Here is a 25,566-nt window from a genome sequence, read left to right as displayed (position 1 = left end):
GCTATACTGCAGTCCAAGGTGAGCAGAGTGTGGAGCTTACTGTTTTTTAAAAAGAGGATTGGTCAGGTTCTTTACTAGGCTCCAGGTCTCTACTGGCCACTGCCTGTAACCTGTGAAAAGGCTGCACATTTATTTTATACTTCTAGTAGCCACGGGGCAGCTTGTTTTCCTATGTGTGAATCCTTGGAGCCTGAAAATGGAAGTCACTAAGAATGTGGGGAGCCTGTGGTGGGAAGCAGGGAGGTGAGGCTGTGACCTGGGTCTCCTGGCTGTAGTACTACTATGCTGGTTTTGTCAGAAAGTGTCTCGAGATCCTAGTCACAGGCTATAAGCCTGGTGGCCAGCATTCTGGGAATAATATGAAGTAAAAGATTAGATAGGCCCTGTGTTTGGGATGCAGACTTTTATTTAAAGTTGCATTTCTAACACTTTGTTTCATTCCACTTCTTTCTTCCTGGAATCCAGGAGTCTGAGGGCTCTTAGGTTTACTCTCTGATTTTTTTTTCTTTCTTTCTTTTTTTTTTGGTACCGGAGATCGAACTCAGGACCTTGTGCTTGTGAGGCAGGTGGCAGAACCACTGAGCTCAATCCCTGGCACAAAGACTGCCTGATTTTTTTTTTTTGTTTTCTTTTTTTTCTTAGGTTTACTCTCTGTAAACAATCCATTGATCTGCAATGTTGAGCAGGATGTGGGTAAGGGATGGGTGGGTAAGGTTAGCAACATGGTTGCTTGCAATGATGGAGGGTGTCTGAAGAAGGTCGTACCCCTTTGTATACAGATGTTCAATCACTTGCTCCATTTGAAACCTTTTGCCTAACCCGTATGACTCCTTGCCCTCTGTTTTTATGTTGTTTTATTTTAAAATTCTGTCACTTGAGCTGGTTCATTGTTTAGGGAGAAAACAGATGCATGTGATTCATCTTGCAAGCTTAACACAAAGTTAATTGGTGGATTTTAAAGAGCTCTGGTAATGATAAAGAGATCTTCTGAGGGACTTTAGAAGAAATAGGGACTTGCGGTTCTTCTAAATTTGGCCTGGGCTAAGTCAGTGATACGAGATGAACAGATAAGGGGGCTTTGGGTGCACTTCTCTGATGTGGAATGTATAGAAGGGGTAGTTAGAATTACAGAATGAGGCAATGGGAAAAAGTGGTTTGGGTTTTATACACACAAAAGCAAAATGGGAAGGTTTCATTTTAAAACATATTTTGAGTTCTTTGATCAGGTATCTTGTATAATATTATGCTAGAGTAAAACTGGATAAATGTAAAGAGTTATTATATATTGTCTTTAGTTTAACTCAACAGGCTTAGTTGGTCATAGAAGGACCGTGTCAAAGTCAAAGTCATTGTTCAATCAGGTCAGCTTTCTACCAAGAATCTTTCATCATAGGTACAGACTCATCTCTCATTGCACCGTCTGATGTCACTGTAATACCAATGATCACAAGGGAACATGGTGACTAAGATTGTGGCTGACAGCAATGCCCCAGGGACAGTGAGCTGTGACACTGTTTTAGTTATTTTTTCCTCATTGCTGAGGCAAAATACCTGGAACTCAAAGTTAAAGGAGGAAATGTTTATTTAGCTGACAGCAGTTTCAGTGCATAGTTAGCTGGCCCAAGGCAGGGTGGCATGGCAGAGGGGCATTGGAGAAGAGAAACATCTAATGGTGGGCAGCAAAGCAGTGAAGTAGTGGAGAAGCAGTAAGCAATAAGCCAAGACCCTCTTTCTGTTTCTTATACCTTATCCAGGCTCCCTACTCTTAGGGTGGGTAACCTTCACACCCAGGGAGAAACAGCCTTAATCCTAGCATCACACCATGCAATCCTAGCAGTAGCACATACCCTCGATCCGGCCACCTCTGAAAAGCCTCACCTGTGACCATATGCGGCTTTGATGGAACATCTAGACACAGACCATAACAGATACCATTAAAAAATTATTTGGGGCAGAATTTTTTTTTTTTACATAGTTGAAGTTTAAAGCATAATAGTTGGGATATTTATTGTCATGTATCATTTTTACACTTTGATATTCCTAGTATTATATTTTATTTTTTAATCAACTACATTTTTACAAGGCATATAACCTAATGGGGTACATTCCTATGGATAAATATTCAACAAAACAGAACAAAATGCAAATATATCTTACTTTTATTTTTCATTTACCTTTTTGGGTATCAAGGCCTCATCTTGGGTTTTAAATTCTGTAATCTCCAAAATTCTACATGAGCACTTTCTGTGTAACAAAGGATATCTGCATTATTATTTGATTCTTTTTATGTATTTGAACATTAAAATGCTAGCTTATAGTTTTAATCCCCAGTTTTGTCTTATAAGTGATTATTATATGAGTGTTATTTTCAGATGTATACTAAGCTTAGTCTGTCAGAAGTGGCTGAGAGATTATCAAAATGTAATTATCCCTAACTTTTTAATTTAAAGGAGCAACTAATAAAACTAAATGAACTAGCCGGGGATTTAGCTCAGTGGTTCCGCTGCCTGCCTTGCAAGTGTAAGGACCCGAGTTCAATCCCTGGTACCAAAAAAAAAAAACCAACAAAAAAAACCTAAATGAACTTAAATTGCTAACAAGTTTTTGTCTGTGAACAAACTGTGCATTTAGATGTTCAGACTGGAACTCTAGTGAAATTTTGTGGCATACTCCCTCTTCTCCAATATGTGTGGCTATTATAACCCCTGAGCAGAAAAGAGAAGTCATTGTAAGTGTAGATGTGAATTTGAGGTATGCTAACACCCAGGCTGAATGAGAACACTATCTGACGGATGGGCATGTGCCAGGCATGTGGGACCCTGATGGGTGTGAGATGAGTGGTTGGTGAGCTATAAAGGGGAGAGAAAGCTTCAAAAAAGCAGGAAGTTTAGAAAAATAGGAACCCTAAGATTTACAGAACTTATTTTATAGAAAATGGAAAAATCACTTTGGACCTCTGGCACATGCCTTGGGTCACTTTTGTCTGTATTCAGCTGGGTGCTTCAACTGGGCACAGAGAAAAGTGGTGTGGTAAATTTTATTAATGGAACACAAGACTTGGAAGTCAAATAGTCCTGGCTGTGCTACTTCTTACCTGTGATCTGCACCAAGGGCTCCCAAAGAACAATCTTGGGTAGTCCCATAACGTCCATCAAAAAGATGAGAAGTGGTGAAGGGCAGGAAAGGTTAGTCAGCATGGTCATGCTGGGAAACATGGAGTGGTTCAAGATATGACTTCAAGGAGCTGACAGAAATTTTGGGCTTTTCAAAGGCAAGGGCTAAGTGTTTGCATAGCTGGCAGTGTAAGTAATTCTGGTTAAGTCAAGATTAGTATCTCAGGACTGGTCTGTGAGGTCCTGGGTGGATCATCATCATGGAAGGGAGTAATACGGTTCTCATCATGCAATGACAGCTACTGCTGGGGGGAGCAGCTTCAGTTCCTGTCGCTGAGTAATTGCTTCCTGCTTAGGGGGTGACTTCATCATGGGTTGGTCTGTGCGGCTCTGCTTTTCCTGGAACCTCATGTGATTACAGCTTTAGGACAGTGGCTGGAGAATTCTCAGCATTGCTTCATGGGATCTGGAACTGAATACTGGAAAAGCTGGCAATTAGGGGGTCCCTGCAGATCTTGAAAATTTCTTTCTTTTTATCTTGGTGTCCTCAGTTCTGAAGGGGAATGAGATAGGCTAGGTAAATGTAGGGCTAATAAACCTTGCAGTATGGACACTCCTTGAGTTAGTAACATACTTGTGTGTAGAGCTGAGCGGGGATCTGATCCAGTTTTGTGATAAGAAGAGAGGCATACATTCTTGAAGGCAGAGATGCCAAGCTACATCCTGCTTTTAGTTACCCATTAGGGCTTCTGCAGTCTCTAGGTCCCTGTTACACTGCAGGCTGATCTAAATGAGATAATAATTGCTACAAAATCTGAGTAGAGAAGATTTAGCATCTAAGTGATCAGGTGAGCCAAGAAAGAATTGGTTCTTGGGTGGGAAATAAACAAGGGTAGGTTAGGGGAAAATCAGAACAAACTTGAAGGAGAAGGACTTGGTGAAGTGTGGATAAGAGGAAAGATATGATGAAGAGTTAAACCAGTAAGGAAACTCAAATTGTACTTATTGGGGTAATGAGTTCACTTAGTGCTATTTTTGCTCAGGCAACAACATGCATACAGTGAAGTAATACCTAGTTTTAAAAAATTTAGCAGGAAGTGAAATCACTTTTATTAGCTCTATTAGTCAGCTAATAAATTAAGACATGAGAGCATGTAATCTTCAAGGCATTTTATGATTTCTTTTCCCCAGTACAAGTGTGGAATCTGTATGATTTGAGTTAACTTCTTATTTTCTATCTTCCATTCATCTGGCCATGATACCTAAAGTCCTCCTAACTTGTGATGAAGGTTTTTGTTTCAGTCCTGGATAAGACCTCAAAGGTTAGTACTCATGGGAGAGTGACCTATGACTTCAATTTGATATTTAAGTACAAATGACTGATCAAGCATTTTATGTATATAAATATTCATCACAGAGAGTAAAAGATTAGTTGGCATCTGAGAGGGTAAGAGGAGAGTGATGCAGAAGGTTATAGTTTCCTCTGGAGCTACCTTTATATATTTTTGAGGGTATCATGAGGCTATAACGCTTTGTCTACTTTGGCAGAGAGTATAATAACTAGGATTCTCTAGAGGGACAGAATCAATATAAAATATATATATAATAATACAAAGGGATTTATTAGGTATGTTACAGTACTGGAGGCAGAAGAGTCAACAGTGGCCATCGGTAGGATCAGAAGCAGAGTAATCCAAAGTTGCCATATGTGTGCTGGAGACCTACAGAATCTAATAGCAGTCAACGTTCCAAGGCCAGGAAGGTCAGTGGGGAGTCACCAGTGTGAGTCTGCATTAGAAGGCTGAAGAAACTGGGGACCAATGTCCAAAGGCAGTGGTGAAGATTTGAGTTCTTCCAAAAAGGAAATACTTCCTCTTTGTTTGCCTCTTTATTCCATCCAGGCTACAAGCCTAGTGGTTGGTGCCACCCCCATTGGGGGTGGGTCTTCCCCTTCAGTTTGCAGGCCTGAATGTGAACATCCACAGTCAAACCCAGAACTGCACTAATACGCTAGGTGGTTCTCATTTAAGTTAAACTGACGTGTCACAGTTAACAACCACACAGAATGAGATTAGTAGATGAGCTATCATTTAGTAAATTTTATTTGGTATTCTGCTTATTTGGATTTTACTGGAGAGCTCTGAAGTAGATTCCAATCTCCTGCTTGGAGCTATGATGCAAGATGAGAAGAAAGTCATAGAGACAGAGTTAGAGAGAGAGGTATGGGAAGCCAGAAAGACTAGTGCTTGTGCAGTCAGAGGCTTGAGCAAGCAAAGGCCCTGGCCAGCCAAAGCCATTGGTATTTATTGGTGACATCACAGTTAGACTGAGGTAAAGGGGCTATGTGGAGTTGCTATGGATACACTGCTGATGCAGGCAAAGCTTGTAAAGGAAGAGACAAAGCATTCTTGAATTAGGAACAGAACAGACAAAATACAGGTTGTGATTAGCAAATAACCTTGTCCTTTTAGTTAAGAAGGTTTTAATTTTGGCAATGGAGTTTGGATGCCAGTCACTCTGACCTCGGCCATGTGCCGTCTCATATTAAGCCCCATAGCTTCACAGGCCATTCTCTGGTCTCTGCCGTGGCTGTTGGGAAAGAGGGCTAATGCTGCCTTGCTAGCCGTCTGCCCCTATGAGTCATGTAAGCTTCGGTCTGACTCACTTCTTAAAACCTGCCAATTGTGGGGTTAGCTCTTTACAGTCTGCACTGCTCACAGCCTGCTTTGGACATAATCAGTAGGGCTGACCACTGCCCCCCCCCCCCCCAGGGTTTTAGCTTATTTGGGAAATTTTTTAAAGAAATTGATGAGAGGTTTGTTCAGGGGGGATGGTCACAATTGTTAGGGCTCTGGAAAGAGGAGAGGGTCTGAAATAAACTAAGGCCAGAGAGACTGAAATTGAGTGTTTGGCTCCAGCTAAGAGCAAGCAGGAAGAGTACTTCCAAGTGAGCTCAGTCTCAAAGTAGAGATGTTTTCTCTAGTAGCAGCTTTAAATGAGATCACAGTCAGTGGAAGGAATGGGAATCTCTTCTATAGCAAGATAAAAAATTAAAACTGAATAGAGGCAGTTCTCTGTCTTTAGATTATTTGGGGTTATATAATTTCACATTATTAACCTTTGCTTTTCTCATTTCTATTTTTTGGTTTTATTTTGGTACCGGGGATTGAACTCGGGACCTTGTGCTTACAAAGCAGGTGGCAGAACCACTGAGCTAAATCCCTGGCCCCTCTCATTGCTAAATAAAAAAAGGATGTACTGGATGTTCTTAAGAATCCCCTGAGTTTGTAGCTCAGTAGTAGAGCACTTGCCTTGCATGCAAGAGGCCCAGCTCTGAGGAAAATAAAGGAGGAAGAAGAGAAGGTGGGGAGGTGGAGAAGTGAAGGAAGTGAAGGAGGAGGATGAGTTCCTTAAATGTTCTGGTGTACGTATGTAGGGAAAGGGGAAAGAGGAGTGGGAGAACCATGGTCATTGACAGCCTCCTATTACTGCTATGGATATTATCTCACTTTAATTCTCCTAGAATACCAGATGAGAGAGGTGCTATTTATCCCACAGTATAGAAAAAGTAACTGTGTTTTAACAGTGTAAGTAACTTATTCTAGGTCACACAGCAACTAAATATTAGGGTTGGATTGGATCATAGGTCTGACTGTTTCTGATCCTATAAATGAGAGATTTGAGGCCAGGGGTCTAGTTCATAAGAGAACTAGCAGTTTGTCTGACTTTTGAACATTGGAATGGAGTGAAAGAAAAATCTATAAGCAAATATATAGCTCTAGGATTATTTTAAATAAAATAATTATTTTTCCAAGATGCTCATTATGTATATATAAATGAACAAATCTTTAGGTTATTAGTTGGTGTTAGAGAATTTGATTCTCCAGAAGTTGATGTGATTTATGGTTCTATTTGTTTGTAGAACTTTGCTCGCTTCCTTCATGCCCTTGGCTCAAGCTGACATTTTTCTCTGTCTCCTTCTTCATCCTTTTTCAATAAGTCCTCAAATGCTCTCAATTCAAACTTTTTGCTGATAACCATGACTTAGCAGTATTTCTTCATAATTCGTAGGAGATATTTTTCAAAACACTTGGCTTATTTAGCCATTTTTTACAAGTTGGTAGTGTTAAATATGTTTCTGTGGATTTATATCTTACATTTCTTATCATTTAGTAGGTATATCAGTTACCTCTCACTGACTTGAAGTACCTTGTTTTATGCTCAGTTTCATATCTGTAGAATATCAGATTCATATTTTGTAGGTGTAATTCCCTTGAAGTCATGGCACTGAGAACTTGAGTTTAACAGCATAGCATCATTTTTATGTCTAGGATTTGAACCTCACACTGCCAGGTCTGAATATTGCCTATGCTACCTACTAGTTATGTGACGGTGGGCAAGCCACTTAGCTCCATGTTGCTTATTTTTCTTGTCTGTAACAATGGCATTTTCCTCATAGAGCTGGGAGGTGAATTGAATGAGTTAATAATTATAGAGGATTTGGAACAGTACCTAACACATATACAAAACTATGTTTGGTGGGGTTTTTCTTGGACAAAGATCTATCAAAGAGATAATTTCCATCATTTTCTTAGAATCCTGTAACTTGTGGCCTATCCAGTAGATTAAGTTAAGTGCTTTTAGCAATAACTAATATCCCAAAATCTGGCTGAATGTGTTTTAATGTGAATATTGAGGGGAAGATGAGCCAAAATAACACAAGAACCTTTGAAAATAAGAATGAAAATGCTCAAATCCTTTCTATCATCTTCCAGAATGTAAATTCACAAATTCTAGAAGTCCTTGAAGAAGGTTGCATGATGCCCACTCTTGTTTTCTTGGCTGTGAAGAGGTGATGATGGCTACCTTGGGCAGCATTCAAACTCACATGCAGGGTAGCAGAGCTCTTAATAGATCTTTCTTTGATAGCAACTTTTGCAAAGGTAGCTAAATTCTCCAGCTGGGTAGTTTGGATGCAATCAGATTCTCTGTGGGAGAATAAAAGGATAAATGACTCACCTCAAACACATAGGCAGTCAAGATAAATTTATTTTAGCGCAACGAGTTTAAAATTTTAATGCAGCAGATTTTAGTGTTTTTATATCCTCTGTTCAGTGGAGCAATTGGAATGATATAAAGTCTATCAAAATAAAATTTCCATTTTGATACACATTACAAAGCTCAGTCTATTTCTGACCCCTAAGAATATAACCCTTTTAAGGGGTACTCTTTCAGACATACTCTGAAATTGAGACAGGAGCTTAATTTTCTTCATACAAGAAATACTCTTTCAGAAAATTACTTATATTACAGCTTAAAATTTTTCTAAGGGTTGAAACTAGTAATTAATATGTGTGGCACATTTCTTAAAACCTGAGATTTTGAAAGTATAAAAAATATTTGACTGCCTTCACTTTTAACAAATCAGTAACAATATGTTGTTTGGTTTTTTTTGGTACTGGGGATTGAACTTGGGACTTTGCACTTGGAAGGCAGGTGGCAGAACCACTGAGCTAAATCCTTGGCCCTAAATCAGTAACAATATGAACACATAGCTCCTCATGACTAGTGATTTAAGGCCAGATTTTCTTATGATTTATCAAGAATGCATATCACAATCCCCAACTTGAAACTATACTACAAAGCTACTGTGATAAAAACAGCATGGTGCTGGCAAAGAAACAGACCTGAGGACCAGTGGAACAGATTAGAAGATGCAGAAACAACGCCAGACACACTCAGCCATCTCATCTTCGATAAAGGAGCCTAACACCCTCACTGGAGGAAAGATAACCTCTTTAATAAATGGTGCTGGAAAAATTGGGTTTCACCTTGCCAAAGATTAAAACTAGACCTGGAGGCTGAGGCCATCGGGAGGAGGTGGTGGTGGTGGCGGCAGCGGCGGGAAGATGCTGCTCTTTGGTGTAAATTGCAATAGATTAGGGATCGTTTCTCAGACTCAAGTTAGAAGTGAGATTTCAGATAAGTGAGGCCGCCATTGCTGCTTTGAACACCTCAGAAGGGGAGAATGGATTTATCAGGAGTGAAAAAGAAGAGCTTGCTAGGAGTCAAAGAAAATAATAAAAAGTCCAGCACTAGGGCTCCTTCTCCTACCAAACGCAAGGATCGCTCTGATGAGAAGTCTAAGGATCGCTCTAAAGACAAAGGGGCCACCAAGGAATCTAGTGAGAAGGACCGCGGCAGGGATAAGACCCCGAAGAGGCGCAGTGCTTCCAGTGGAAGCAGCAGCACCAGGTCTCGGTCCAGCTCAACTTCCAGTTCAGGCTCTAGCACCAGCACAGGCTCAAGCAGTGGCTCCAGTTCCTCTTCAGCATCCAGCCGTTCTGGAAGCTCCAGTACATCCCGCAGCTCCAGTTCCAGCAGCTCCTCTGGCTCTCCAAGCCCTTCACGGCGCAGACAGGACAACAGGCGGCGCTTCCGCTCCAAATCCAAACCACCTAGAAGAGATGAAAAGGAGAGGAAAAGGCAAAGCCCTTCCCCTAAACCCACCAAAGTGCACATCGGGAAGCTTACCAGGAATGTGACTAAGGATCACATCATGGAGATATTTTCCACCTCTGGGAAGATTAAAATGATTGACATGACTGTAGAAAGGATGCATCCTCATCTATCCAAAGGCTATGCATATGTGGAGTTTGAGAATCCAGATGAAGCAGAGAAAGCGCTGAAGCACATGGATGGAGGACAAATCGGTGGTCAGGAGATAACTGCTACTGCTGTGCTGGCCCCCTGGCCTAGGCCACCACCCCGACGATTCAGCCCTCCCAGCAGAATGCTACCACCACCTCCCATGTGGCGCAGGTCACCCCCACGGATGAGGAGAAGGTCACGCTCCCCAAGACATAGGTCCCCTGTACACAGGCGGTCCCGGTCTCCTGGTCGCCGCCGCCGCCATAGGAGCCGCTCTAGCTCCATTTCTTCCCGATAAGCAAGACTACCAAAGCTCACTCTTGTAACTTATGTCCCAGTCAGCTCAGTTTTGTCACTTCTGTAGCATAATGAGCAGCAGAAGAGGATCCCTCACTCAGGCAGTCTTCAAAGGCAGCAATGGAGACACGTTCTTCAGGCGGGTTCTGGCTACAGAAGTGCTCTTGGTTCAGGGCTGTGCCCATAAATGCACCCTGCAGTTTTCTGTCTAGGAAGCTCACCATTCACATCTCATGAGTCTGTTCAATGGCAGAGCCTGTAGGAACAAGTAAGCCTCCAGGTGGCAGATGCCCCAGCCTTTCCAGATGACTTGGGGGCAGTCTGGCCATCTGATCATACCTTGGGGACCAATTCACCATTCTCATTAGACCTGGCCCTTTGATCCCTGCTTGAGTCCTCTTCCAGCCTCTAGGATCAAACACCTAGAAAGACCCCCGTGCCCTGTGTTAGTTGTCATAATGGTTCTGTCTTTCTATGTTCTCACCTATACACGCACCCCATTTGTCTTCTTGACTCAAATGTTGGTGAGCAATTTGAGAACCAGCTTTGCAGGTCACCATGGAGCCCCCCCATTTCACCTGCCATTCATGGTGGTCTTGCAGGTTACTTTGGCAACATGTACATTGCTTTATTGGCTTTTATTGTACAGTCAGTGCTATAAAATTTGAGTTTTGTAACTTTGTAGCATTTTTAGATAAGGTTGTGTTTGTTCTTTGTTGTGTAAAGGAATTGTATTGAATAAACCTAGGATTAGAATGCGAAAATAAAAAAAAACAACTAGACCTATATCTCTCACTATGCACTAAACTAAAATCAAAATGGATTACAGATCTAAATATTAAAATAGAAACGTTGAATCAGCTGGAACAGAGGTTAGGTAGAACTCTTGAAGACACTGGTGTAGGAAAAGATTTTATGAACAAAACCTCAGTTGACCATGAACTAGCACAAACAATCAACAAGTGGGATCTCTTCTGATTAAAAAGCTTCTGGACAGCAAGAGAAACCAGCAACAGTGTGAAGAGACAACCTACAATGTGGGAAAAAATTTTCACCTGCTGTTCCTCAGACAAAAGTCTACTATCTAGAATCTATAAAGAACTGAAAAAAGTCAGACCTCCCAAATTTAAAGACCCAATCCAAAAAATGGGCATCTGAAATGAACAGACATTTCTCAGACAAAGAAGTAGAAATAGTAAATAAACATATGAAAAAATGTTCAACATCACTGGTCATTCGAGAGATGCAGATGAAAACAACGCTGAGATTCCACCTCACCCCAGAAAGAATGGCTGCTATCATGAAATCAACCAATAACAAATGCTGGCGGAGCTGTGGGGAAAGAGGAGCCCTGCTCCACTGCTGCTGGGAGTGTAGACTGGTGCAACCACTGTGGAAATCAGTATGGAGATAGCTCAAAGAACTAGGACTGGAAGTCCCATTTGACCCAGCTATTCCACTGCTGGGTATCTTCCCCAAAGAATTAAAAGAATCATACCACAGTGATATATGTTTACCCATGTTCATAGCAGCACAATTTGTAATAGCTAAAACTTGGAAGCAGCCCAAATGCCCATCAACTGGAGACCAGATAAAGAAAATGTGTGTGTTTTTTTTTAAATAAAATGAAGTACTACTCAGCCATAAAACATGAGAAATTAGAGACATTTATAGCTAAATGGATGCACATTGAGGCGATACTCTTAAGTGAAATAAATAAGACACACATGTGTAAATACCAAATAGTTTCTCTAGTGTGAGAAACTGAAAGTGTAAATAAGGACTAAAAGGTATAATAGATAATGTGAAATAGGAAGCAAAGGGGCAAAGGGGAAGGGGAAGTGGGAGGGGTAGGGGAAAGGAAAGAAGGGAATGGAATTAATATGAGAAAAAGAAAAAATGGAAACAAAATCTTTGTAGATAGGGAGGGATGGAGGGGTTGAAGGGAGGGCAGGGGAAGGGGGAAAAATAAGAACCATGGGAGATTATGTAAAGGTGCAAATTCCCAATGATGAATGTCATTATATTGTATACCTAAAATGTACCAATAAAATAATATGAAAAAAAAAGAATGCAATTGTTAGGGGTGGGGCTTTAGCTCAGTGGTTCCGCTGTCTGCCTCGAAAGTGCAAGGTCTTCAAGTTCAATTCCTGGTACCAAAAAAAAAAATTGCAATTGTTGTTAGTGTTTTATAAAACATTCCATGTAAGAAACCTCCCCTCTAAAAATGTGGGTACACTGTCTTTTTATTTATTTTTTTAATTTTTGGTACCAGGGATCAAACTTAGGACCTTGTGCTTGCAAGGCAGGTGGCAGAACCACTGAGCTAAATCCCCAGTCCCGCACTGTCCTTTCAAAAGCATGATAAGTGTAACTTAGAATGTAAGTGGGAACTTTAGTGTTTCAGTTATTTGGCAATGAAATGGGGTGTTTATTTGGACCACTTTTCACTTTGCTCCTCTAAATGTCACTGAGGGTTAAAGGTTTCAGACCTGGTGTGCAGTCCAACTGCACGGGAAACTGAGCACACATGTAGGCTCAGCAGCCTCTCAACCTTCGCTCTGCCATCCCCCCGTCACCACCACCCCTCCTGACCTGAAAGGTCCTGCTGTCTCCTGACTCTTACTCTCCAGTATTTAATATTCTTCATCGTTACATATGTCTCCCTGCTCTCCAGACGGACCTCCTTAAGGACAGAAGCTTTGACAATATTGTTGACAGCCATGTCTCCAGGACCTAGAACAGTGTCTGGCATACAATAGGCATTTAACAAGTATTCAACATGTGACTCTGTATTTATGAGTATATCTGATGTCCTAGAAATAAATACATTCAAGCAAAATAATGAGATAACCATATAAAGGAAAGAAACACAGAACCAATCATTTTTTAAATAAAATTCTGTGCATTTCAATGGCTATGCTAGTCTAAGTCATTTCTTTCCTTAGGGCTTTTTTTTTGAGAACATAGTTGTTATTCTCAGAAACACCTCTATTGGACTCTGCCTAATTCTTTGAAGGAATCTGCCTTTAAGGATGCCAACCTTCCTTTCCTTCATCATTCTGCCTCTTTACTGTTTACTGTGTTCTTTTGAGTCAACTCTCACAAAATTTTCATATATAGACAGAATTGAATTTGTCTAATGACTTTTAATAAGGTTCTGGTAATTTAAAATTTAACAAAAATCCTATTGAAAAGCAGTGCTGTCCTTTTGTGCAGATAGGTACATTGGGTAATTCCAGTAATAGACACAATCTGCTGGAACACATTTCTGAGTTAGGGATTCAGTTCAGCAGGATGAAAGGAAAATCCCAAAGAAGAGCAGCTTCAACAAAAGCAGCCGTACTTTCCTTGTGTAATCAGAAGCCCAGTTGCTGGAAGACGATCGATAGATTGAAGAACAAAAGTACCTGTATATCAGCTGAGTTAATTCCCTTTTCCTGAAGCTTCATCAGAAGCCCCAACTTCCATGGCACTGGCTTGTTCTCTATTCCATGGCTACCTCTGTCTGCAAGAGAAGTTGGAAAACAGAGACGCTGGCTTTGTTTGTTTGTCTGTTTGTTGTTTTTTTTCTGAAAATGAGAATGCTGCAACTAAAGTAGAGTTGTTAGTGGGAGAGAAGGAGAAAATGGATATTAAGTAGGCAACCATCAGTTTCTGACAAAGCAAAATATATCTAAAAAGTAGATAAAATTTCTGTTTGCCTTTTTCACAGAAATGAAATTGTCCAGTGCATACCACTTAGAATAACAGTGTTGGGAAAATTACCTACAGAAAATTGCATTTCAGTATTTTTCAAAGCATGCAAATAAAATGTCTTTACAAGATAGTGCAGTTGCTTAATGTAGATTAAAGCAAAGAAGGTATGTTAAGTTCTACAACAACAACAAAATGATTATAACATCCATATGCTTTCATCCATTGAAAGACCTTGCCCAGAAAAAGTTCTGAATGTCAGCTCAAATAACAGTGTACTTCACAATAATTCTAGATGCGTTGGTGTGGATCATAAAGATTATAAAGTTTATGACTAGGTCTATACTAATTACTTAGATCTATAATACATTAAGGTGTTATTTAATAATTAAAATTAATATTTTATAAGAGAAATTATATAATAGTTAAAAATTACATTTTACAAGCAGAAACAATTTAAAATATGTATAACATTTATTTGATAACTAAGTCAGGGAAAGTATCCCAAACAATGAACTTATATGTCTATAAATTATTAACCCATTTAGAATTATCTAAATTCAGAGTAACTTTTAATTTTTTTCTGTCTGAGAATATAATTCTTTAATTTAAAATCATAGTAACTCAGAAAATATATTGGGAACTTATTGGTAGTGATGAGTTATTATTCTTGAGAGAAATCTTTAGTGTATTTAATTAAAAAACTAAACTTATTCTTATAGCTACTTAGGAAATGACTTTTGGAGATTTATCATACATGCTATAAAAATAGTAAATGGAATGAAAGAAATTAAGTCCCTAAAGACGCACTACATTTTATTTTTTAAAATGTCTATAATTGTACAATAATATGTTTTAATCCTAGGGGAAAAGTTGTTTAGATCCTTTCTTTAATTGTAAGTGAATTGGAATCTTATTAAACTTGAATTAACATTGCACATTGAATTGTAATTGTCTTCATTTTTCCTTATTTTAAATTATAGATAGAGAGATGTTTTATGCTCTATAATTTTGTGATTTAGGAAATGAATTACAGGTGCGATGATATTTTAGATTAAGTAAGGCTCAGGAGACATAAATGTGAGTTACATATAGTCTTTGTATTCAAGTAGCTTTGGTTTAATGGGAGAAAAGGATATACAAGACAGCCTCTTTATGGTTAAGAGTTGTCTTAGTCCCTTTGGGTCACTATAACAAATTGCCATGAACTGGATGGCTTTTAAACGACAAATATATGTTTCCCACATTTTCTGGAGACTGAGAACTCCAAGATCAAAGTGCTGGAGGATTTGCTTTCTGATGAGGGCCGCCTGGTTCTTGATTCATCATCCTCTCACCATTTCCTGACATGTCAGAGGGACAAGGGTATTCTCGGAGGAGGTCTCTTTCATAAGGGCATTAAACCCATTCCTAAGAGCTCTGCTCTCACCACCTAATCACATTCTAAAGCCCCATTTGCTAATGCCAGCACCTTAGGGGTTAGGGTTTTAACATATGAATCAGGAGGGGGTATGAACATTCAGAGCATAGCAAGGGCTATGCTAGAGGTGTGAACAAGATGCTGGGGAGGGTCAGGAAGAGAGCAGATGATGCCAAACAAATTCAAAAAGAAAAATGACATTTGACCTGGATCTTGAGGGTATTTTACCAGATGCAAGATTAAGGGTGGGGCATTTCAGAGAGGGAGCAGATGATTCAGAGGCTGAGTTACTGCTCAGTGGTTTTGGCAGTTAGGGGAGGTGCTGGGCAAGAAGTGGAAGCTGACTGGAAGAGTCTTGTACACTTAAGGACTTTGCATTTCGCTGGTAGGCAGGGAAAGACTAACAGTTTTTAAGCAGCGACAGTGACAAGACAAGATTTGGTTTTAAAGGATTCAACTATAATGACATTTAGGAGGATGGACTAGGGCAGTGGTGGCGAACCTGTGGCACATGTGCTGCAGAGCCCTCTCTGATGGCACGGCACGTGAGCCAAGTCACCCCAGCAGCTGAGGATCGGGTAACAGTTGTTTTTTCTAAACAAAACCCAGATTTAATTGAAGTGTTGGCACTTCAAATAAATAAGTGGGTTTTGGGTTGCAGTTTGGGCACTGGGTCTCTGAAAGGTTCACCATCACTGGAGAAGGGCGTAGTGACTGTTGGTAAAGAGTCAATTAGGAGATTCCATAGCAGCCCTGGTGACATGATCAAGCCACGGACAGTTGATGGCCATCAGAACATAACTGAGAAGGGGGCGTTGGGAAACATTTCTGTTGGGCTTAAGTATCTGCTTATAAAAGAATGTGTGTTTGGACATGGGAATCATGAGTGCCTGGAGTTGGTATAATGCTGGTGTTTCTAGCTTGGAAAATGAGACTGTTGACATTTAATGAAGTTAATAATTTAGGAAGAGAGTAGATATTTCAAAGCTACATAAATTGAACTTGAGGTATTAATTTTTAGGACTGTCTAGTACACAGTTGGAGATAGGAATCTAGAAATAGAATTTGAAAGCGAAATTTGGGAGTCGTCCCCATATTGATAATAGCTAAAGCTTTGGGGGAAAGGTGTATCATCTCCAGTTTGCATATTAACTGATACAGAGAGCTTAGTGACTTGTTTAAGGTCATTAGAAATGGAACAGGAAGAAGACCAATATATAATCCAGGTCTTCCGATTCCATGTCAGTTATTTAATTTCTTTACACTTCTCTTTCTCATATGTAAGGTGGGAACAATGACACTTTCCTTATATTGTTTATGATTAAATAAGTAGCACCATGCAAAGCACTACACAATGACGCAGTGATACATTATCACAGTCAGATGGTCATCAAGAGTCTCCACACAAGGAATGTTGACATTATGTACTGCAAATGTGTACAAAAAAAAAAAAAAGAACAGAAAAAAAAGAAAAAAAGAGAAAAGAAATGAAAAGGGGATGATGGGTGGAGAGGGGAGACCTGGGAAAGGAGATGAAAAAAGGAATTAATGTATGTTATGTACATGTATCAACTTCCCACAAGGAATGTAAACAGTACATGTACTAATAAACTAAAATAAAAAATAAAAAAGTAAACATGAAAAAAGTTTCTTAATTTCCCTTTCTCTTTTCTTTTTTTGTTTTCAAATGCTGATAAAGGCCGACAAAGACTTTCCTTGCACAGGCTCCTTCAAGCCCTCTTTTCTCCTGAGTCTTTGTCTTTTGCCTGCTGAATTCAGTCTCAGCAAGAGGCCTGTTAAGTCATTTTAGGGAGACTCTTCCCATTCTTGATATCTGATAACCCTTGATATATGCTCAAATTTCTCATCCTCTATGCTTTTTTGCGGGGGAGAGGGCTTTGAGACAGGTTCTTACTATGTATTCCAGACTGGTCATGAGCTGACTGTGTGTGGCCCAGGCTGGCCTCAAACTCACAGCTATTCTCCTGCGTCAGCCTCCCAAGTGCTGGCATAATAGTAGTGCACCACACCCAGCCTTCATCCTTTGCCGTTGATGCCTAATTATCGTAACCCAGCTTCAGCAAAGATCTTATTAAGTTGGTCTAGCAAGAATCCCCCTACCCCTGGATGTCTCTTTATAATTTTTCATTGGTTGCTCCCCTCTGCTCCCAAATCCCAGTTCTCTTTACTGTATTTGGGGTTGAGCTGGATTTCTTTCCCCTATTGTAATATCCTGAGTGAAGTCTTCCTTACCATTTTAACAAGGTGTCAGCATATCTCTTCTTTAGCAAATCCTTAATATGAGTTTACTTAATAATATCCAAGAGCTTCTTTAATTTTGTGGCTTCAGGCCGGGGATTTAGCTCAGTGGTTCGGCCGCCTGCCTCGCAAGCGTAAGGACCCGAGTTTGATCCCTGATACCAAAAACACAAAACAAAACAGTAATTTTGTGGCTTCTACATAGCTCCAGCATGATGCCCTTATTACGTAGGGCTAGAAGTTCAAACAGGAGTCAGAATCGGAAAGTACCAAGTAGGCAGCAGGTTGAAGCTGAGAGCCAAGAGACAGAAACATGGGGGCAGTAAGTTTGAAAACAGGAGTCACCAGGAAATGTAGAGAGCTTAACAGAAGCTAGAACTTTGAATTCAAGAGGAGCCTGGGAGCCAGGGAAAGAGCCAAGACCATGGAAACAAGAATATGAGAAGCAGGTGCTAAAGTGATCTGACTAATTCCACCAGATGAGAATCTTCCCTTGTCCAGGGATGCTTTTAACAAGTGAAATGACGTTTGGCTCTGCTGTGAAGCCCTTTTGGCTACCTTGGAGTGTGATGCACAGTAGACTCCATGGGGGCTGGCAGGTGGCCACGTTGTTCCGTATGCATGCCTGAAACTCAGCACGATGAAGACCACTGTCCTAAGTAGCCGGTTAGGGAGGTGGGACTTCACGATTATGAAGAGTTGAGTTTTATTATTATTTTTGGTACCAGAGATCAAACTCAGAACCTTGTAACTGGGAGGCAGGAGGCGCGACCACTGAGCTAAATCCCTGGCCCGAGTTTTGTTATTTATGCCGGTATTATTAATTTTTAGATGCCAGAATATAATTACATTACTCTATTAAAACCATACTGTAATTGATATTTTGGGGGGATAATCTAGAAGGCATTGGATGAGGAAGGGGTTTCAGGACTTTCATCAGAAAGTGCCAGTGATCGTTGTGTATGGGAAAGGGCTGATGGACTGGACTCTGTGCCTCTTAACTCTCCTGAGTGCTCAAGGCCAACCAGAAGGCAGGATAGGAGGCACGGAGGGCTTCACGGGCCAAATATAAGGGGAAAGAATGTGCCTGGAAGAAGCAAAGGTGTATAAAAGAGTTCAGCAGCTACAGAAATCAGTGTATACACATTGGAGCTTTCCAGGGTTCAAAGGATTACACATTATATGGAAGTTGGTAATTTGGGAGAGATGAAAAGTGAACGGAATGAGAGGGTTAATGAAAGCGTGTTTTTATGAAGTCTGTCCTTAGGGTGTTAGCTTTGTAGTACCAGTCTAAGGCCTTGATTAGATCTGTAGCAAATGAAAAATATTCAAACAAGTGAAAATGTCATGATTAGATTAATGGCACAATTTGCATGGTCAGAAGGAAATGTGAAATGCTAACTACTTAGTACCCAGGTGAAAAAGGAGAGGGACAGGGAAGGATTGGCAGACAGGTCAATTCTGTAAAAATGCCCTATGGTGCCTGTGTATGGTTAAGGAAGGGGAGCCATGTTCCAGTGCCCATTTTCAGGATGGCGGGGAAAGTAACTCTTGGCCTCCAGTTTACTGTGTGCCTTTGGACAGGTAGCTTTCCTTATTCACATAAACTCCTCATCCTCCAATTCTGGAGACAAGAATAAGTAAAAATAATTATACTTCTCCGGGAGTGTTTATGTATGGTCATTATCAGCATGGTGGAACTGAACGAAATACCAGGGATTATTCAACACACAAAAAAGTTCATTGATGTTTCCCAAAATTCCGAAACTAGTCTAGTTTTGAAAAAAAAAAGTTGCTTATAAAGTAATTTGATCGTTACTTCATTTCTGATATATAGATCTCCCTCTCTCTCATCTGTATGTCTTTATATGCAAATATTGTGAAGCTGTTATATTTAAGGTGACTATCACAGTAAAAAGTGTTTTTTAAATGAAAGTGAGCTTTTTTTTGACCATCATTTTCAATTTATAGTATTGTCTTGATAATTGTCAGATTTCTGAGCTTCTTAGTAGTCTTTGTCAAAGTAAGATGAAGATAAGTTGACACCCAGCCCCTCCTCTAGCCCACTCTTCACGCTGGCACAGGGCAATTTAACTTTGACTGGTGTGGGGTTAGTGGAGAGGTCATTTCCAGAGATATTCAGAATTGACTTTTGAGACTTCTTTTAGCTGTAGGCAATTATAAGATATGCTCCACCTTCATCTCTTAGCCCTTGAATCTGACCTTTCCAGTTGTCTAGATGCTAGGGTTCTGGCTATCACTTGCTTTTCAAACTTAAAAACTTTTATTTCCTTTACAAACCCACAAAAATGAATGTAGAAAAGTTGTAAGACTCATACAAACAACTATAAAAACCTTTCTCCTATGCATGTGTATTTAAAAATTTTTGAATCATGCTGTGTGTAATTTGTTAACTTGCTTTTTTTCTGTATATATACATTTCTTGGCAAAGTTATATATTAAAAATGATCAGAGTTATATACTAAAAATGATTGGAGAGTATTCAAATCCAAGCAAATTTGTAACCAGTGCATCAGCAAAAACAATCGCTGATACTTGCATGGATAACTTGGACTACCAAATAGACAATTCAACATGACTGCAAAGTGGCATCCCAGGTACTAAAAAGAAATGCAAGTATAAGGGGATGTCAACATCGCTGACCCTTTAGTTAGATTTGAAAGGAGTACCCTGAACAAGAGCACACATGTATAGACAGAAGCAGAGCCAGAGGGGCTACCATTAAGATATGCAAGGACCATATGCAGCCTGCTGTGATGTGAGAACTATGCCTGCCTGGGGTACATACCCCAAATAAGAAAGTGGAAACACCTCTTTAAAAATTTATTTATTTATTTCCCCTTTCTATTATGGAAAATTTCTTTTCTTTTTTTTTTTTTTGTATTGGTATGTTGTAGATATACAGCACAATTACATTGCTCATTGGGAATTGTACCTTTACATAATGTATCTTGGTTCTTATTTTTTCCCCATTCCTAGCCCTCCCTTCACGCCCTCCACCCTTCCCTATTTACAAAGACTTTATTTCCATTTTTTCCATTTCTCATCATTTTTTCCTTTCCCTTCTTTCCTTTCCCCTGCCCCTTCCACTACCCCTACCCCTTTGGACCTTTTCTTCCTATTTTGCATTATCGATTATTCATTCTAATCATTGGTACATTTTAGGTATACAATATAATGAGATTCATCATTGGAAATTTGCACCTTTACATAGTCTCTCTTGGTTCTTATTTTTCACCCTTGCCTAGCCCTCCCTTCAACCCCTCCAATCCTCCCTATTTACAAAGATTTTGTTCCTATTTTTTCTATTATGGAAAATTTCTAGCTTACCCTAAAGAAAAGAAAATAATATAATGTATCCCAAACCCAACTTCAACAGTTATAATCATTTTTCTAATCCTGTTGCATCTATCTCCCCAAACCTACCCTTAACTCCTTTTTCCACTGAAGTATTTAAAGGAAATTCTTGACACCGGACCATTTCATGAATATATTTGTATGGATAAAAATCCTAAGAAGTATAAATGTAATGCAATTTTCATTCCTAACAAAATTGATCAAGATTATTTGATGCTATGTCCGAATTCAAGTTTTTCCAATTACTATTTTTCCCTCTTATGATCCTTACCATTTTATTCAAGGACTCGTAGATTACTCACTAGGATGACCTGGAAGGAGCCTGCTTGACAACCACATGGTAAATTATCTTGTATTTGGTTTTATTTTTTACTTTTAGTACATGTCTGCAGTACATAATGTTTACATTCATCATATGGATTAGATACATGTACTTAACATATCTTAATTCTTTACATTTCCTTTCCCCTTTCCTTCCTCCCCCCCTCACTTCATCTGTAGATCCCCTTCCCATTTGCAAAGGATCTATTTCCTTCTTTGCTATTGTTCGTCTTTTATTTTGTTCTTAAAGTTATTTATACTTTGGATTTTTTCATATGAGAAAAGTTATGTGATATGTCTGTCTGATTTATTTCACTTACTATTATGGTCTCAAGGCATACCCATTTTCCTACAAATGACTCAAATTTGTCCTTTATGACGAGTAGTATTCCATATGTATACTTACCACATTTTCTTTATACATTCATATGTTGGTGAATGTCTAGGCCATTTTCCAGATTTAGCTATTATGAGCTGTGCTGCTTTAAACATGGGTATGCATGTATCACTTTGGTGCAGTGTCTTTAAGCTGTATGGTATGATACCCAAGGGAGGTATAAGTAGGTAGAATGAATTTTTAGTTTTAGTTTTTTGATTTCCATAGTTATTGTTCCAGTTTACATTCCTCACATCTGTCACTTCTGTTTATATAGTCAGTAGCATTCTTAACTCCAGGATTTCTCTTTGTCACTTTTTCCTGACTCTATTTCTCTGGTAAATTTCTCATTTATGTTTTGAGTGGTTCTGGTCAGCTCTTCTCACTTTTTATTTGACTCTTCTCCAATCACATTGGGCAGTTTGTTTGTTAATTCCACTGTCTGTCTGTCTTTGTCATCCTCAAGCTCACCAAGTTTCTTTGCTTCTTCTTTAATCATTTTATACAGCTCTGCTATTTGGTGTTTGATTTCCTTTCCATTAGTGCCCCTTGGATCTGCTTGGGAGAGATGGGAGACTTTGGAGGCATTTTGTTCCCTCAATTTTTCATATTCCTTTTTTTCTATGGGTTGAAGGTTATGGTCAAGTAGAATGAAGAGACTTTGTTGTTGGTATGGAGATCTTTTCAGTTTGTTCTGTTTTCCAGTGATGTGTTTTTTGACTTTATTTGTCAAGTGATAATGTCTATACCTTCAATCTATTCAGTTTAATTGGGTTGGACCCAGTCCCTGTGTCATAAGGAGAAAACTACTGGTTAAAACAGCACCCACAGTTCCAGTCCTACATCAATCATGAACATTAAAACTTGTTTGCACAATTTGTCCTTTTATCAGTGTCCCTACAGACTATACTATATTGCTATTTGTGGTTAGTCTGAGATGTGGAAGAAGGAAGGAAAGAGGAAGAGGACAAAGAAGGAGTAAGCCAGTAAGAGGAGAGAGAGATAAGAGAAATGTTAGCAGATGAAAAATAGATGAGATCAGACTCTGTTGGAGGAATTTTTATAGCTGGAGCAAAGGGCTAGTGTTGTAGAGGTTTGTGAGAATTTTGGTGGAGAAGGGAGGAGGAATACAGAGGGAGGGAAGTGTAGTTAGAGATCGAAGGAAGCTGTAAGGTTGTAGGAACCTGTTAACATACTTGCAGTTAGTTTTGTTTGGCTCCTTTAAGCACAATTCTGTTAAGGATTACTGTGACATGGCCATAAATGACCTTCAAGTTAAAGCACCAATCCATTCTTTGTCTCCTTTGTACATATACAGGCACCTGGTATATTGATGGAGAAGAAGACAGGGAGGACAAGGGGATAGGGACAATGAGGAATAGTGAAGAAAAAGAACAGGAAGTAAAGACATTTAAAAAAGAGAAAAAAGAAGAGAGAGCAGAATAAGGGAGAAAACTTAAAAATAAAAACGTAGAATAACAAATATTATTGACAAAGAAGCAAGAGCTGAAGAAAAGGAGAAAACAAAACAAACAAAAAACCCCCAACACAAAAAACCAGAGCAGACAAACAAGGAAACAAACCACACACCCCGCACAGTCAGGAACCGGCAGCCAGAGTCCTCGCAGTTCCCTCAGGGCTGGCTGTGGGCGCTGTCTGCCCGCAGGCAGCCACGCCAGTCTCCGCCTTCCGGTCTGCGTCCCTGGAGGGGCCAGGGTGTGGCGCTCTCTGGGCCGCAAGCGGTGTTTGGGGCTTGGCGAACTGCAGACTTGGTCTGCGTCCCAAGGTGTGACCACCTCAGTCTGGTAAGAGGAGCTTGAGGTCTGCCTCTGCCTCAACTGCGGCATCACCTCCCACTCCCACTCCCCTCGCTGCAGGGCAAGTCCTGCGGTCGTCTCCAGACATCTGCCCAGTGTATCAGCGGAGTCTGCCCAGGCTACTCTTTCTGTCCCTTTGCCCTCAGACCTTTATCTGTCCCTGGTCCTGGACTCGAGAGCTCATCTTTCAGCCCATGGAACTTGTCACAGTCCCCAGGCTCGGCTGAGGGCCTCCTTTACCTTCTGGGGATGGCGGGTGGGGCCAGGATTTCACGCTGCCTCTCGTCTGCCAGGTGTTTGGGGAAACAGAGAAAAGCGCCCACCCCGGTCTGGCTCCAGTGAGTCCTCCTCCCCTGTGTCTCCAGGACGTGATCCGTGGGTCCCTGCCAGGGAGTCTTGTGCAGTGCACAGCTCGCGCGTCCATTCTAGCTCTTCCTTTGTCAATGCAGGCAGGGAGGCGAGTGCGCTGGGTAAACGGCATGGGGGTGGGGTGTGGGCCAGCAACGCTGTTTCCCTTTCTCATTACCCAGATACTTGGTTTGATCTGGAGGGTTCATCTTTTGGGTTAATTTACCGTCTCTGGGTGCGACTGCCTTCCTGTTTCAGGACACCAGACCTGCATGGTCCAGTGTTCCCCTCCAGTTTCTCCTCCAGCCCTGCCTCACTGCTCGGCCATGTGGGAAAGTCCTCTCAAACGAAACATTTTTAATTTTTTAAAGTCAGAATTCAAGGACAATTCACAAATTGGATTTTGTTATGTAGCTAATTAGTTTTTGGATAACTTTTTAAAGTTTCTTTTTTGAAAATATTAGCACGTGTTTTTCTTTATTGCACAGTGGTTCGCTGTTCAGATTCTTCTGGCATTTTACTTAATGGCTGAGTCTTGGAGATCATTGTACGTTAGTGTACAGAGTTGTCATCAGTTCTTTTTGTGTCTGCATAGTACTCTGTTAGTTAAGATACTGAAGATTACTTAATCAATCTTGTATTGATGAAATCTGAGTTGTTTGTAGTCTTATGAATATTGTAAATTATGCTATAATAATCGTCTTGAATACATTACACACTCTAGACACTGGTTTTAAATTTTCTTAAAATATAGCCAGGGGGCTTCTGTCAGTGTACCTGCTGAGCAAAGGGGTTTCCTTTTTTGTCGAGAGTTAGATGTCTGCTCTTCCTATTGTTGCACTATTTATCCAGAAAAAATGACATATTTCCCTGTTTACTAACAGTGTATATACAGAAATGTGTAAGCATGGCAGGATGGTGCATGCTGCGATCCCAGCACCCGGGAGGCTGAGGCAGGAGAATCACCATGAGTTTGAGGCCAACCTAGGCTACATAGTGAGTTCAAGGGCAGCCTGAACTACATAGTGAGACTCTGACTCAAAATAACAGCAACAACAACAAAAACAACAACAAAAGAAACGGGTTGCAGCCATACACCTATCTTTCCCCCATCCTATGTACACACCACACGCCCTCATTGTCATTTTCAATGGCTGCCGCATTAGTTTCCTGTTGCTGCATAGGACAGTGCCCCAAAACTTGGTGGCTTATAAAACCAAGCATGTATGTGGGCTGGGGGATGCAGAAAGCTCGAGGCTCAGTTTGGGGAGGATTTGCTCGTGAGGTCACAGGAATGGTTTTGGCAGGACTGCTTTCTGCACAGGTCCTTGGATGGGGACGTCAGCTCCTCCCTGCTGTTGTCTGATGGGAACTGCGTGTTGTCTTGACAGTTCTCTGCCACATGGGCCTGTCTGTCGGGGACTTCATAACCTGGCAGCTGACTTCTATCCCAGGAAGTGAGGATAGAAGAGAGGTTGACTAAGACAAGCCAGAGGCTTTCTGTAACCTAATCTCAGAGGTAACATCCCCACACTTTTGCCATAATCTCTTGCTTGGAAGCAAGTCATTAGATCTAGCCAACACTTTGGGGGAGAGGATAACGCAAGGGCTTGAATAACAGGCCAAGTATCATTGTGTGCTGTATTAGCAACTGCCTACCACACTGACATAGCATTTCATATGTGTATTATAGTTTACTTAATCTATTACATTAAACTGCTTCCAATCATATCACACACTCACAGCCTTCCAGTGCTTTTCTCCTGTCTGTTCCATACTTCAGATCTCCAAAAACTGAAGCTACAAAGTAATCCTTTCTAAATGTACAGACTGCAGAGAAATATACTTCTCCCCACTAACTCCCCTGGAATTTCAGTGAATAACATTTTC

General features: G+C 40.4%; 1 pseudogene; it reads left to right on the top strand.

Annotated features, from left to right (window-relative positions):
* Positions 1 to 7,282: 7,282 nt before the first annotated feature.
* LOC147828813 (RNA-binding protein with serine-rich domain 1 pseudogene) lies at positions 7,283 to 11,821 on the top strand (annotated as a pseudogene).
* The last annotated feature ends 13,745 nt before the right edge of the window (positions 11,822 to 25,566 follow it).

The sequence above is a fragment of the Heterocephalus glaber genome, unplaced genomic scaffold, assembly GCF_053883595.1.
Source record: "Heterocephalus glaber isolate CG9 unplaced genomic scaffold, H.glaber_assembly_v1.0 deba00000901, whole genome shotgun sequence".
NCBI lineage: Eukaryota > Metazoa > Chordata > Mammalia > Rodentia > Bathyergidae > Heterocephalus > Heterocephalus glaber.
This window is presented reverse-complemented; position numbering and strand designations above follow the sequence as displayed.